The 14029-nt window shown below is 47.0% G+C and overlaps 1 protein-coding gene across 1 annotated transcript in view; it reads right to left on the minus strand.

Annotated features, from left to right (window-relative positions):
• COP1 (COP1 E3 ubiquitin ligase) overlaps positions 1-14029 on the minus strand; it is a 922999-nt gene that overhangs the window by 792449 nt on the left and 116521 nt on the right. The window lies entirely within an intron of this gene.

A 14029-nucleotide genomic window follows, 5' to 3' on the forward strand; every position in this document is an offset into this window, starting at 1 on the left:
ACTTTCCTCAGAATATTAGGGTGAATTAATTTAAGAAGTTCATCATTGATAACATTGATAACCATTCAAAATCCAACCAACTCCTGATAAGCCTTGTAATCCGGAAAGCAGACAATATACTTGTCGACACAAACGAACCAAGAGCAGGACATATAATTGACACGGACTTCTGGGTATGTAAATTTCGTCTTCGGTCACGTGACAGGAAATGCTGTCACACTCGAGTCTCCCAGCTCAAGCCTTAGCGTCGCTCCTTTCACTCTTCTCATTCTGAGCGGTGCAGCGTTCGGAGCCTCGCGCAGGCTTGTGTGAGGCTCGTGGCTCCCAAGAGGTCTTTCCGAGACAATGAACGAGCCAGTGTGTTTTCAACTTGCACATGGGCGTAGGAACTGTGGGGGACGCGGGGGACATATCCCCCCCAGATTTTGGAGTGGGGGGGACGCAGGGGACGAGGGGACAAACACATTTCCCTTCTCCCTCCTGAAAGGTAGATTAGCAGGCCTTTAGCGCGCGAAAGAAAAGTGCGAGCGGAGCTGCGTGACCTAATGGCCCTGCACTTGACCTGGCGCCTCTCCAGTTACCTGTCTGTGAGCCGCTAAGGACCCGATAGTCACAGCATAAGGTGACGTCAGAGGCCACTCGCCCCCCTGCCTCTGCCCTTTTCAACTCTTTGTGTGGCGCAGCACCCTGAGGCTCCGGGAACTATTTATTTGGGGGGCGTCGTCCCGCCCCCCCCCCCCCACTCTCCCCCTAGTGCGTGTCAGCCCGGGCTGGTCGGGTGAGTCTGTGTCTGGGCCTAGTAGGCAGGAGTGGTCCGTGGGTGGCATTAACCCCTCTTGACTTCCCCAAGCAATAAGCATTTCTCGCCCTCTCTATCTTGTGGGTGGGTGTTTTCAGAAATGGTGCATTCTCAGATTGTGTTTGCTAGAACGGAGATCAGCATATTAAGAGAAGTTAGTGATTTTTTTTCGGTACTAAAGGAGATTTGATACTCTCAGCGCAGAAGCCAGATGTGATGGTTACATTGCACTTTCCCTAAAACGCTGTATTTTGCAAGAACCGAACAAAGTTCATGACCCATTTTAGGCTCTATTTTCGTTTTTCTTTCCTATTCACATTGACAATGCCAATTCCTTGCTAGACGCTATGTTCCAGGTGGACGGTGTGGTGTACGGTTTCTATGCACACTTATTACTGCCTAACCGAAATCGATATTCATTTCATCGATCTTGGAAGAATCAAAGGCTGAGTGAATCTTGCTGAGATTCGAACGGGCTACCTGCAGATTAAACTCCAGAGCTCAGGATCTGGTTGCATTTCATTGCTGGAGGCACCGACAATGCACTGTAAGTACAAAATGGAGCTCTGGGAAGCTCCATTCTGGCAGTGTGAGAGAGGGACCGCATTGACAGCAAACACAGACTTGCTTTTTTCACTGAGATACACCACTTGGTCCCCACTCTTCTACCTCCCTTAGTAAAAATAAACAACTTCCTGAACGCTGTTCTTAGCTTTTGGAATCCTCGTATTCTGTGTATGTGTGCGTTAGTCCAATGAAAAACTCTGATATGGCCACTGGATTTATTTGGGGGGGGGGGAGGGGGGTGTAATCTAGCAGTAATCTCTTGGCATGTGCAACCACTAATGCTGGAGCGGATTATGGGGACACCACTATGTTTTGGCAGTGATACCATGGCTGTTGCAAGTACTAAGCATTGCCTCTAGATGATGCAGGAGCTGACCCATGGGACTGTGATAATACTGACACATAAACTGGAGCTGCTGACAAGAATACCAATGAATGACGGAAGACATGGTGACTTTGTTGCTGGAATCTAAATGATGCTGCCATGGATCATGGGGGAGTCCAGGGATACTAATAAGGATTTTGAAGAGATGCTAGCGGGCATATGGAGGCTCTGACACTAGTTGGGGGTAATTTGGGACGCTGGTAAATATACAGAAAGCAGGTAGTTTTAACTTTGATTTTGGGCTCACTAGCCATGCTCACACTGATAGATAGCAATGTAGAGCCATTGGAAATGATAGGTGGAAGTTAAGTGTTTAAGATGGAGAACCCATAAATGCTGTGGGGTTGGTCATTTCGCTCAAAGCCCATTGTGGGTCTTAGCCACATTCTAATAATGCGCTGTGGAGTAATGTGTGCCTTCAGTGAATTCTCTGTAGGTATTGTACACATACAAGCACCGAGAGGGTGAGGATTTGTGACAACATTTTGGTCATTTTTGGAGTATTGTGTGCGGGGCCAAGTAAAACAGAAAAATAAAGAAGATGGGGCCTTACTCCATAAAACAAATGATAAGAACGTTCAACATTATTTTGGTACAATCAGTAGCTGGAGAAAGGAAATGCAAGAGTATCTACGAAAAAAAGAATAGCATGATGAGTTCCAGAAAATAAAGGTTATAACAGTTAAACCTTCTTCAACTAAGATGTTGGGGCCGACACAGGGCCAGACTGATTTGCATATAGCCATGTCTGAACTGGGGTGGCAGAGTGGGCTAAAGAACGGTGATGGATCAAACCCAGATCTTTTGGCTGGGTGTGAGTGTTTGATTGGCTGAGATGCTCCGTCCATCACCACCCCCTTTTGTACCGTTTTTGGCCGCCATAAGTGTGGCAGGGTATGCTCAGATGTGAGTCCCTTGCTCACTTTGCCACTGGATTCAAGCAAGCCGGGCTGAAGACGGCTGGAATGCTAGAAACCAGTCCTCGGAAGCTTGTTTCCGGTCCAGGGAAGGCATGGCTTGGCAGTTCGGGCTGGACTGTTCCCATGAGGCACAGGGCCAGACTGATTTGCATATAGCCATGTCTGAACTGGGGTGGCAGAGTGGGCTAAAGAATGGTGATGGATCAAACCCAGATCTTTTGACTGGGTGTGAGTGTTTGATTGGTTCAGATGCTCCATCCATCACCAGCCCCTTTTGTACCTTCATCTTACAGCATGGAAAGTGGACACCATTGGTCACACACTCAGGGATAATGGAGCAAGTGAAGGTGGCAATGCTATTAGAGGATAAATAAGCAAGATTGATAGAGAAATTGTCTAGAGGCGTTTGATTAGAAGAAGACCTACAAGTATGCAAAAACGATTAATGGTTCATTCGGATAAAAGAAAAAGGATCCTAGGCTGGAGGATAATAGATAATATAATTGCCCTCTCCGCAAATAAATAAACATGATATTTTGCTCTCTAACCCCTGAAACCAGGACTCAATCAATACAGTTGTGTTTCATGTCCAGAGGGCGAAACATACGCCCCTGAAGCCCCCACGGTGCATGGGTGGGGGGCAAGCTCCAGGTGGGGCCCTCAGCACAGTACCCTGGCAGGAGAGCTCCTGACTGAGTCCGAAGGGGGCCGCTCCATGTACTTTGCAGGGAGGCCCCCTCAAGTTTTGTTAGGCCACTGCCTTCTAGAGCCCCTGCATCTCCACTAACTATTGCTGGAAGAGTCAGGCCCCCCCCTATATCTTTTCTTAGCCCCCCCCGAAATTTGCCTCTAGTTGCGCCCCTGCTCAAGTCTGACTGCGAGAGCCATGAAGGACAGCTCAGAAGGCTCATTATGTGATCCGGGCCACGTGTATCTTGTAGACCACAGATTTTATAAATGCCAGCAGCCCTTTGCATTCTGGTATTTGTAGTTTTATGTTTTCTACTATAGGCATGGACTTTGAAACCTAGCATTACATAGTGCAGGTGAAAGTCAACCAGTGGTGTTAGAGTTAGCTGGTTTCTTGGCTATTAATGCTTTGTGAAGTAGTATTCTTTAAAGCGGTGTTTCTTCAATGTGTAAAATTTCCACCTGCAGGTGTCACACCTATCATACAAACAATGAGCATAGTATTTGCACTATTTTTTATTTGATTTTTAAGTCTGGGAATTGGCAAATTGGTACTCACTCCCTTACATATTTTGGGTGCAAGGGCAGGCTATGGCAGAGTACCGGTGGACTGTAGGCTAGAGGTTACCTGCACCATGTTTGAGCCTTCGTGCATCTCACACACACTCTCTCCTAGTTCTGTGTTTTACAATTCTCTATTGCTCTTAAAACTATGTGGAGTTTTACACCTGATGGTTTCTGGGCTCAGGATACTGCTAGTGAAGATTTTGTCTCAAGTCCCTCAGTTTCATTTCTTTGTACTTGTCACCATTTAACAACTGAGCAAGAATCATCTTAGTACCGCATTTGAGTAGCCAGTACATCTTCCAAGTCCACTACTTGCCTGCCTTTCTTAATATTTCTCTTCATAACTATGCGATTGTATACATTTAACACGCGTACGGTCTCACACAATGGGCGATTTGTATAGGGTCACTGGAAAGTCCACAAGGTTGTCCCTGTCCCCCCCAGAAATGTAGTCTTTCCTACGCCCATGAACTTGCAGCATATAAGGCTGCATCAGCTGCTGTAAGAAAACAAGCATTGGCAAAGAGGCAAAATGCGGACTATCGGCTTTGCCAATGCTTTTCGCTAATATTGTGTAGGATCGGCAAGATGCTGTGCAGCATGAGCAAAAGGGGAAGAAAAAAAAGGGGAAGAAAAAAAAAGGGGGAGCGATGACGTGGGCAATTCTGTAGGTCCGCGCATGCACGCGCAGATGAATAATGAGGCGGGCACCATATTTTTTTATTTACTGGTCCAAAATGGGTCAAATTAATACAAAATGAAAAAAAATAGGGAGGGTTGCCACGTAATTTGCTACCTTTTCTTACCTCCCACCCACCCCCTCCAAAAAAACACCTTTCAAAAAAGGCATTGGCGGGCAGGAGAGGAGGCAACAGTAAATGGGCAAGAGGAGGTAACAAGCATTTACAATGCAATGGTCTCGGCATTATTAAAGGTAGAGCTATTGGCATTGCTCATGACATTTTTTTTCTTTTTTTTTAAAACAGATAAATGGTATTGTCATTTACAATGGCAATAGGTGAGCATTAGAGAGTAGTAGAGAGGACACATTCATTTTGTTAGGCACGGGGAAGGGGTCAGGAGCTCACACACAAGCCACGAGGGGGGGAGGGGGTCAGGAGCTCACGCACAAACCACGAGGGGGTCAGGAGCTCACGCACAAGCCACAAGGGGGGGAGAGGGGGGAGGGTGAGGAGCTTACGCAAGAGCTCACGCACAAGCCACGAGAAATTGGTAATTGAAATTCTTAGACAAAATATTCAGATTGCAATTGATGCTGGTAACGCTGTTTTCGAAGCAGCTAATCTGCGATTACAGCCGTTTGAAGTAATTCATAGATAGTATTATACACCAATGAGATTACATTGCGAGACATTCAGGTTTGTTCCAAATGTCCCCCAATGCTAAATTGAGCAAGTGGATTACATTCGCACATTTCTGAACTATAATAAACTAACTTGTTTCTGGGCGGAAGTAACCAAAGCAGTTTGGACAGGAGTACAATTTGATTATCTAGGCTCAGAATATTGTCCTAGGAACAGGTGAATGATCCTGTGGCACGGTTTTCTTTCACAGCAATCTGTACGGCTAGGTTATGTATTGCCGAGGAGTGGATCAGCACTATTCTACCGAACATAGATAAGTGGTGGGGTCAGTTCTGGAATTATTATGAATTGGAAAGAGTAGCCCAGGTATTAAGTGGGGGAGAAGGAAGAACACCATTTGAAATATAACATGGGGACCAATGGCCTAACTTGGGAGCAGACACTACTTTATTCGTTTCCACCTAAATGCTTAAATGCATATTCTCTCTACACACATACCCAATACAAGCATAATAATATGCATACCGACATTCAAACCCATTGACACCCCTACTCATAAATCCAATACCCACATGCCTTTATATATACACGTTAACAGGCTTACTAACATACATGCCAGTCAACAACACACACAAACATATCTACTCACGGGCATCTCTAGTGAGGGGCCCAATGGGGCCGGTTGCCCAGCTCTATCTGTCTTGCCTTCCTACCCTGTGCCCCCTCCCACCATGGTTGGTAATTTTACCAGGAGGCCACAGAAAAAAACAAGAAGACACTGTACCTTGCCACACACATTAATGTCTCCTACTACACTCAATTGAAAGCAGAGATGTTTGTTTTAATTGTTTACATTTGAGGTTGCATGATTGTTTATAAATGTATTCCAATTGTAAATATGCACACACGTAAAATGTGAGATTTAAAATGTATGCGTGTATGTGTGCATATCTCCTGTGTAGATGGCCACACCAGTTTTATCTGTGGCACAATATGTTACACGCCTTAAAATAAGCTTGAAGAGATGCTGAGGGTACCCGCATGCATACACACTAATACGCATACCAACATTTATGCTAACACATTACAATGTGCAAATGTACAGTATAGTAACACGCATACTTCCATACGCACATATATAAATCATACATATACCTACTGAGTCACTAACGTGCAAACCTACATCCTTGCTGAAGCGCATATCCACAGGCACCAAAGCGAGCACAGACCACACATACAAATACATACTAACACACAGAAACCCATACACTCACGCATAGTCACAGAAACACACACTCATACTTATTCACGCATGCACACCTGCATCAATACCTACACATATACACATACACCAACACACGTACCCACATTTACACTCATACAAACACATCCAGATACATTGGCGCACACATACCCCAGCCACATACACACTCATTCACACACATGCCTCCTTAGTGGCACACACATACCCATTGCAACACCCGACACAAACATATACTGACTGAAACACATGGTCACACTCACATGGCCACTCGCGTGTCTCACATACATAATGGTAGTAAGGCGAGGAGGTGTTAAGAAGAACCAGGCCCGGTGACCATTCCATAGACATACCCAAGGCTGAGGGGGCGGGCTATTCTCTCAAGATGTTTTCTGTCCCTTGATCCTGGCAGGTCCCTTGGGATGACGCGGTACCGAGCACAAATGACGCCCCCTCCCACACACACACACAAACACACACTGTGGCTGGGGGATGCCGCTGCACAGCGCCACCTCTCTGTTGGAACTTGGCCGCTTCACTAGAGAAACCTCTCACCTACTCCCGTCAGAAACACCCCTCTAGAGAGCTCTCCAAAGGACCTTCTCCCCAGCCTCTGACACAGATGGAAACAGGGGAGGGGAGCGAAGGGGACATAGAAAGGAGAGAGGAAGGGAGAGGTGGCAGAGGGAGGGAAATTAGGAGAGAGCATGCGAGAGAAAGAGGAGGGGAGGGGAGCGGGGGAGAAAGAGGGAGGGAAGGAGAGAAATGCGGGAGAGAGGAAACTGGGGGGAGAGGAAACTAGGGGGAGAGAGTGTGGGGGGGCAGAGAAATAAGGCGCAAAGAGAGAGAGAAAAAAGCTCGAGAGCGAAAGAGGCGCTCCCCGATATATATACCCAAAGATTCTGAACAAAATATTTTTTTCCCATTAAATACATATTCATTCGCTTCAATAATTGGATAATTCAAAATATCATAACCCGGCAAGAAATAAACCGTTGTTTCATGAGGAGATTTCACGCGTCTTACAACTTTCCTTTAAAGAGTTGTCTATTGTAACTGCAACGATGGGGCTGGGCACGTTTGAAATGATAAAATTGTAAATGATGAAAGGAGGAGCGTTGCCGCAGTATGTCAGTGGTGCGCGTGAGCCTGGGCGCTGGTGCGGTCCTCCTTACCGGTGAGTGGGTCATTGGCGTCCAGATCCTGTCGAACCCCGATCTTGTACCGCGGCCACTTCTTTTCTCGTCACGAGGCGGCCTCCGACGCAGACCACAAAGGAACCTGCAGAATTTACAGCCGCCGGGGCACAGTCAGATCTGAAACCCGTGGCGAGAAGCGAAACTGCAACTGCATCCAGGCGCTAGCGTGCCGCGAAAACAACAGCAAGAGACACCCTATCACCAGATGTATGAAACAAGCGGCAATAAGGTCCCCAAGTGCGGGACGTACCCAGCCGAAGTATGAACAAGAAAAACGGCACAATCGGGGGCAGAAGAAAAGTTACCTGTGGCAGCGAGGCTGTTCTGGCCAACAATGGCGGCCGCAAGGTTCCAAAAAACTTCGGATTCGGGGGCGTGTTTTGGCTTCTGAGTGACGGGTGAAGTCACAGGGCGAAAGAACGCCAAAAACACGCCCCCGAATCCGAAAGAGACGGGGCTTGTTATGAGTGACGCCTCTCTCCTCCAATGGCTGGCCTCCGTTTAGGAAGCCAGCCAATGGAGGAGAGTGGTGGGATAAACGACCCTACTAAGAAACATAAGATCTCCTCCCGGAAGCTGGCAAGCCAGCATTTCCGGTCCGAGACCTAAAAAGCAGCTCATAAGAAGGAGTAAATTGGAGGTTGGGGAAGAAGCACATATGTGAGAATGCAGCATTTTGCGCCAGGAGGGAGGGAGTTTGGAAGGGGGATAAGCAGAAAAGAGAAAGCTTGCAACATGAGGAGGAAAAGCACACCTAGGAGAGAGCTGGCAAACTCTGATGGAGTGCATAGAGAAAAAAAAGGAGGTCCCTAAAAGTGCGCAGTGACAGGATAGAAGCCAGCCAATCGGAGAGTTGGTATAGAGGTTATGCTCCAGGACAAAGACAACAAGCATTGGTATAGCCAATAGGTCTCACTTTTGGGACCTTCTAAGTATTTAGTTATGCAGCACAATATCCTTAGAGCAACAACATCAACGGTTGCATGGCTAAACACTTATAAGGTCCCAAAGGCGAGACCTATTGGCTATGCCAATGCTTGTTTTTTTAGTTACCAGCAGGCACTCATACGTCTGAAGGGAGCCCCTTTCGCTCTACAGGCAGCCCCTATTCTTCGCTCCCACCCTCTGTGGTGTCACCACCCACCTGCAATCCTTTATATCTAGTACAGTGTTGGTCCCTGAGCGTATGTAGTGTTCTGTCTGCATACGTGCAGGTCGGCGTGACATTGGTTTGTCATGGTGTGCAGTGGGTATGTGTAGATGTGGAGTTGAACCGGCCTAGAAGGATAGCATATAGTAATAATTCCTTCCCGTCTGCTGTGTTAGTGCTCTGTTTGAATTGAAAGGTACCAGTACATGACCTCGCAAAAAGCCAGACATATTGTTCAGTGAAACCATTCCAGGCTCGATCGAATACTGGTTTCATTCTAAGGGATTTTTCAGTAAACGTTCTCGTGAAAAGGGACCATTTGGATTAAAAGCCCACATTGGCGCTCAAGTCAACAAAACCTTAAAATGCTGTTCATGCGCTGCAGCAAATGACACCCTCATTTGCTGTGTGTTAGGTTATGAAATTATTTTTAAAGAAAATAAGGATACGTTTAACAGTGTGATGTGATGGTGTCGGGCTTATTTCTACGTTGTCTGTTGAGTGGACAACATTGAAAAGAAGGTCTAGCAAATAAAAAAATATAGTAGGAAGTTAAGAAAATGGTAGATCAGACCTCTCTCCCAGTAAAAATGTTTTCTGCTTGTGGCTTCACTTCAAATTAGTTTTCTAAGTCGTCATGCAAAGGGGTGCACAGCTGTCACCACGAATGGATGACCCAACCCCACAAAGATGTGCCATATAATTAGGTATTAAAATACCGACAACAGCACCTATGTTGGTTTGAGCATCATTTCCAAGATATCCCTCCTCCCGATTCTAGTGCTCGCATAGAGTCTGAAAATCCCAGGCACAGGCTACGTGAAAAGGATATGTACAGGGAGCAAAGCGAAGGCAGCAGAAAAAGGGCGAACAAGAATAAAACAATCAAATACATGACATTATATTATACGTTCTAGAACACCATACCCATTCCAACACAGCACAGATAAGGAAGCCTAAAAGTAGTTATCTGGGTGCCCACCAATACATGTTGCACATTCAATTACAATATAGCACACTTTAACACAGAACTCCAAACTTACCTTACGCAGCCTGAAAATGCTGCAGGTAACTGACTAGTAAAATATTTTTTCACTGTTGGCTCCATAGCACATATATATTTGCCATTAATTAGTTAAAGTAAAGCTAAAAAAAACGCATAACCAATTTTGTACAGCCTTCAAACAACTACTCATTAAAACTGACAACACCACTATCCTGTCCGCTCACCTTCTCAAAACGGAATCACACTTCGTTCTGCAACAGTCATTTGGAAAGTCATGCCCGGACTACTAGAAAGGTGCAACGACTCCTTTCTAATTGCAGATTGGGCGCCATACAAATGATATTTTACAATAACCATGTACACATTTAACCGCATGCGCGCTAGCGGTTTTCCCGCTGCGCGCTGCGATTTAAAGAACCTGCGTTACGTGACGAGCTCAGCTCGTCATCCGCGTAGCGCAGGTTACGCCCATGATGAGCTGAGCTCGTCATCCGCCCCGAAGGGGTTAAAACACTGTCATCTACTCTGTAAATCGAACAGCTATTGGCTTTTGATCATTATGGGATAGAAAGTACTTGTTTTGTGCTTGTTTGGAGGGTGGTTTGAACTGAGCCATCATCCCATACCTCCATCTTTCTGTTGTTAGATCTTTTATCGGATTTCTTCACCTGCCTTCTCCACATCCCACACAATGTGTGCTGCAACAATGTGTTTTTTTTCAAACCTTGCACATTGTGCCACAGAAAGTTGTTGTCAGGAGGCAATCAGCACTAACACTGCATGTTCTTTTTGTGCAGCAACCTTTAAGTCCGTGCATTCTCCATGTATGTAACAATTCTAATTAGTGCACTGTGAGGGGAGAAGATGTGGCCTAACGACCAGAGCTGGCAACTTTGGAGCTGAGGAACCAAGTTGGAGTCTTGGAGGTGGGCTCAACATTCTGTGATTCTAGGCAAATCACTTAATCTCCCTGTGCCTACCAAAAATTGAATGTGTCCTTCTGTAAGGTAACTGGTGCTCATGTTAAGCGCTCAAATACCTTTGTGCCCAATTCGCGCCATATAAAACTTTGGAAAAAAAGTTCTACAAAGCAACGGAACCTAGGTTAAGCTCTGGCACTAGTTTTCTGTTTCTATGGGAGCTGGAGCTCTGGGTTAATATGTGGGAGCCTACGTGTGTATCTTCCACCAGGTTATCTGCTTCTGCGACTGCCGCCGGTCCCCACCCTCTCTCCTCCCGCTGCCGAACCCTCTCTCCTCCCGCTGCCGATCACCCTCAATAGAGGATGTTTGCAATAACGTTCCCCAGGCAGGCTGCCTGCGAGCTGCCCTGCGCTCGGGATTATGAGTGACAGCTGTGCGTGGAAGCCCGAGCACTGTATATGTTCCTGGAAATAATATTAGTGTATTTGGAAACAGGTGCCGATGCAGAGACAGTGCTTGGACTAACGCCCACCGAGCTTCCTTGCGATTTCTGATAGGAAAAACACTGTTCAGGCGCTGCTGCCTAGGAGCAGAGCCCGGTGACGCCGCCAGACACTTGTAAAACATTAATGCAAATGACTCGGTGCATTATTCTCATTTTACATACTTGTTCAAGTGTGAGAACGCTCCTGTAATAAGAAAATAACAAGCACAAATGCGGCAGGCTGCCGGCAGCGGGTGCGGTGCACGCCTCACGGGGCAGCAGGGGATCGGGGGAGGAGGGGGACTCCGCGATTCCCTTGCAAGAGCGATAATTGCTACCATATGGCGTTGCTCGCATCCGCAAGTGAATCGCCAGACGTGCATGCTTTGCCATTGAAGGCAAAGGAACGCGTGAACGTTTTTGGTTGAAAAGCCAAAGCGATAGCTAAAGGTCTTTTTGCCTATGCGCGCTGCGTAGGCGAGACCTAAAAACAGAGGCCCAGATGTACAAAGATTTTGCAGCAGGGTTGTGTCACGTTTTTTGATGCAGCCCGAAAACTAAAACTTTTTGGGGTTTTTACAAAGCCGCGCACATTTTGATTTGTTTGGCTTTATAAGAAAAAGCAGTGATTTGCGTTACCTTGCGTCAGGGAAGCATCCGTGGGTGGTGCATGGGACTACCCATACACCCACCTATGGATTCTAACGCAAACCCATATTTTCAAAGACACATAGACATGGGTTTGCTCCAAAATGGCGCACCAGCCTGAGGCTGGTGTACAGAGAAGAAATGGGTCTATTTTATCTCGTTATGTCCTCTTTGTCTGTGTGCTTCATTCTGCAGCACCCAAACAAAGAAGAAAACGTTTCAAAGGACAGTTTTTGTGCAGTAAGTATCCCTTCCTGCACAAAAACTTTTCTGACTGTGAGAAATTGGGTTGTTGGTTGCGGGGAGTTTGAGCCTTTCTCAAGTAACAAACAGCCCCAATCCTCGTCAGAGTGAACCATAAAAAGTCACTAAATTAAATTGTCCTTACCCTTTGGTAGCTTGATTCACAGCAGTGAGGCTTAGCTTTCAGGCAATGTGTAAAGTATTTATGAAGCACACAAACAGTAATAAAGTGAAAACACAACACAAGAAAAATCCTACAATAACTTAGAAAATTAGAGTACTAGAGTACATTTTAGTAGATTATTTTACACCAAAATGTCAAAAATCCAATCAGTGGGAACAAAGATATGACATTTTGAAAATTGAAGATAAGTATAGTATCCAAAAGCACAAAGTGCCACTCACAGTTATCTGGTGGTGTCAGATCGAGTGACAGTCACAAGTTCAAGCTGAACGCGATAAAGTGCAGACTGGATACAGGGACCAGTTAGTCCAGCTGAAAAAGTTACCTAGATGAAGATTGGAACGAAGAGTCAATTTCACAGTGAAGGAACCCTCGAGCAGCAGGGAAAGAATTGAGTCTGGTCATTGCTGTAGCGCAGAGAGCAGGCAGAGCCTTGAGGACGGTCGCCCCTGTATCGCAAAGATCCTGTTGGGTGTTATGGACGGTTGTTGCTCGAGCATCGCGTTCGAGGTCATCTGTCGATACTGTAGCGCAAAGTGTAGATCTTGGGTTGTCGCTGACAGTTAATGACACGCGAAGAGTAGGGTTCTCCGGAGCTTCAGGATGGCGGGCGGCAAGATCTTTTGCACATTCGTGGTCGCAAACAGCCCAAACGATAGTATTTCTCTTTTCCTTCAAGAGTAGCTCAACTAATGCCACAGCAAGGGTCCAGGACCTGGAAGACACCATTTGGAGATCAGGAACTCACTCCAGCAGAGGCCAGCAGGGCGCAAACAGGTTCAGTTTCAGGTCCAGACAGGTGCAGTGCAGCAAGTCAGATGGGCAGTTGCAGGAAGGCCTCTGGAGCTTGTTGTGTCTCTGTAGCTCAGAACAGGACAGGAGAGCAGTTAACTAGCACTTAGTGTCTCCCAGGATGAAGGTAGTAGGTCCAGTCTCCTTCTCAGACAGCAGTACAGGCCTCAAGCAGCAATGCAGTGTTTCTTCTATAGCACGGGTACTCATAGTACGGCCCGCCAGCGGCCCGGCAAGCCTTTCTCGGCAGCCCGTGTTAAATTTTTTTTTTTAAATGAAGTGTCTTCAAACACTGCCGGTTGCAGCAGCTCGACTCTGAGACACTCTACTGCTCTGTGGGGGCTGGGCAACCAGTGATAGAGTGGAGCTCCAGGGGCGAAGAGGTGAAATACAACAAAGCCTCATTAACATGCAAATGGTTTTTTAAAGACCTGTGAAGTGCACACAGGCAGGGTGAGATGACAGAAGGTGACAGAGGGAGGTAGAGGGAGGGAGAGGGAGGGAGACAGAGGGAGGGAGGGAAATGGAGGGAGACAGAGGGAGGGAAAGGGAAGGAGGGAGATATAGAGAGGGAGGGAAAGGGAGGGAGGGAAAGGGAAGGAGGGAGATATAGAGAGGGAGGGAAAGGGAGGGAGAGGGAGGGAGGGAGGGGGAGAAAGGGAGACAGAGAAAGGGAGAGGGTGACAGACAGAGGGAGGAGGGAGACCGAGGGGGGAGGGAGACCGAGGAGGGAGGGAGACCGAGGAGGGAGGGAGACCGAGGAGGGAGGGAGACCGAGGAGGGAGGGAGACCGAGGAGGGAGGGAGACCGAGGAGGGAGGGAGACCGAGGAGGGAGGGAGACCGAGGAGGGAGGGAGACCGAGGAGGGAGGGAGACCGAGGAGGGA

The sequence above is a fragment of the Lissotriton helveticus genome, chromosome 1_1, assembly GCF_964261635.1.
Source record: "Lissotriton helveticus chromosome 1_1, aLisHel1.1, whole genome shotgun sequence".
NCBI classification, from domain to species: domain Eukaryota; kingdom Metazoa; phylum Chordata; class Amphibia; order Caudata; family Salamandridae; genus Lissotriton; species Lissotriton helveticus.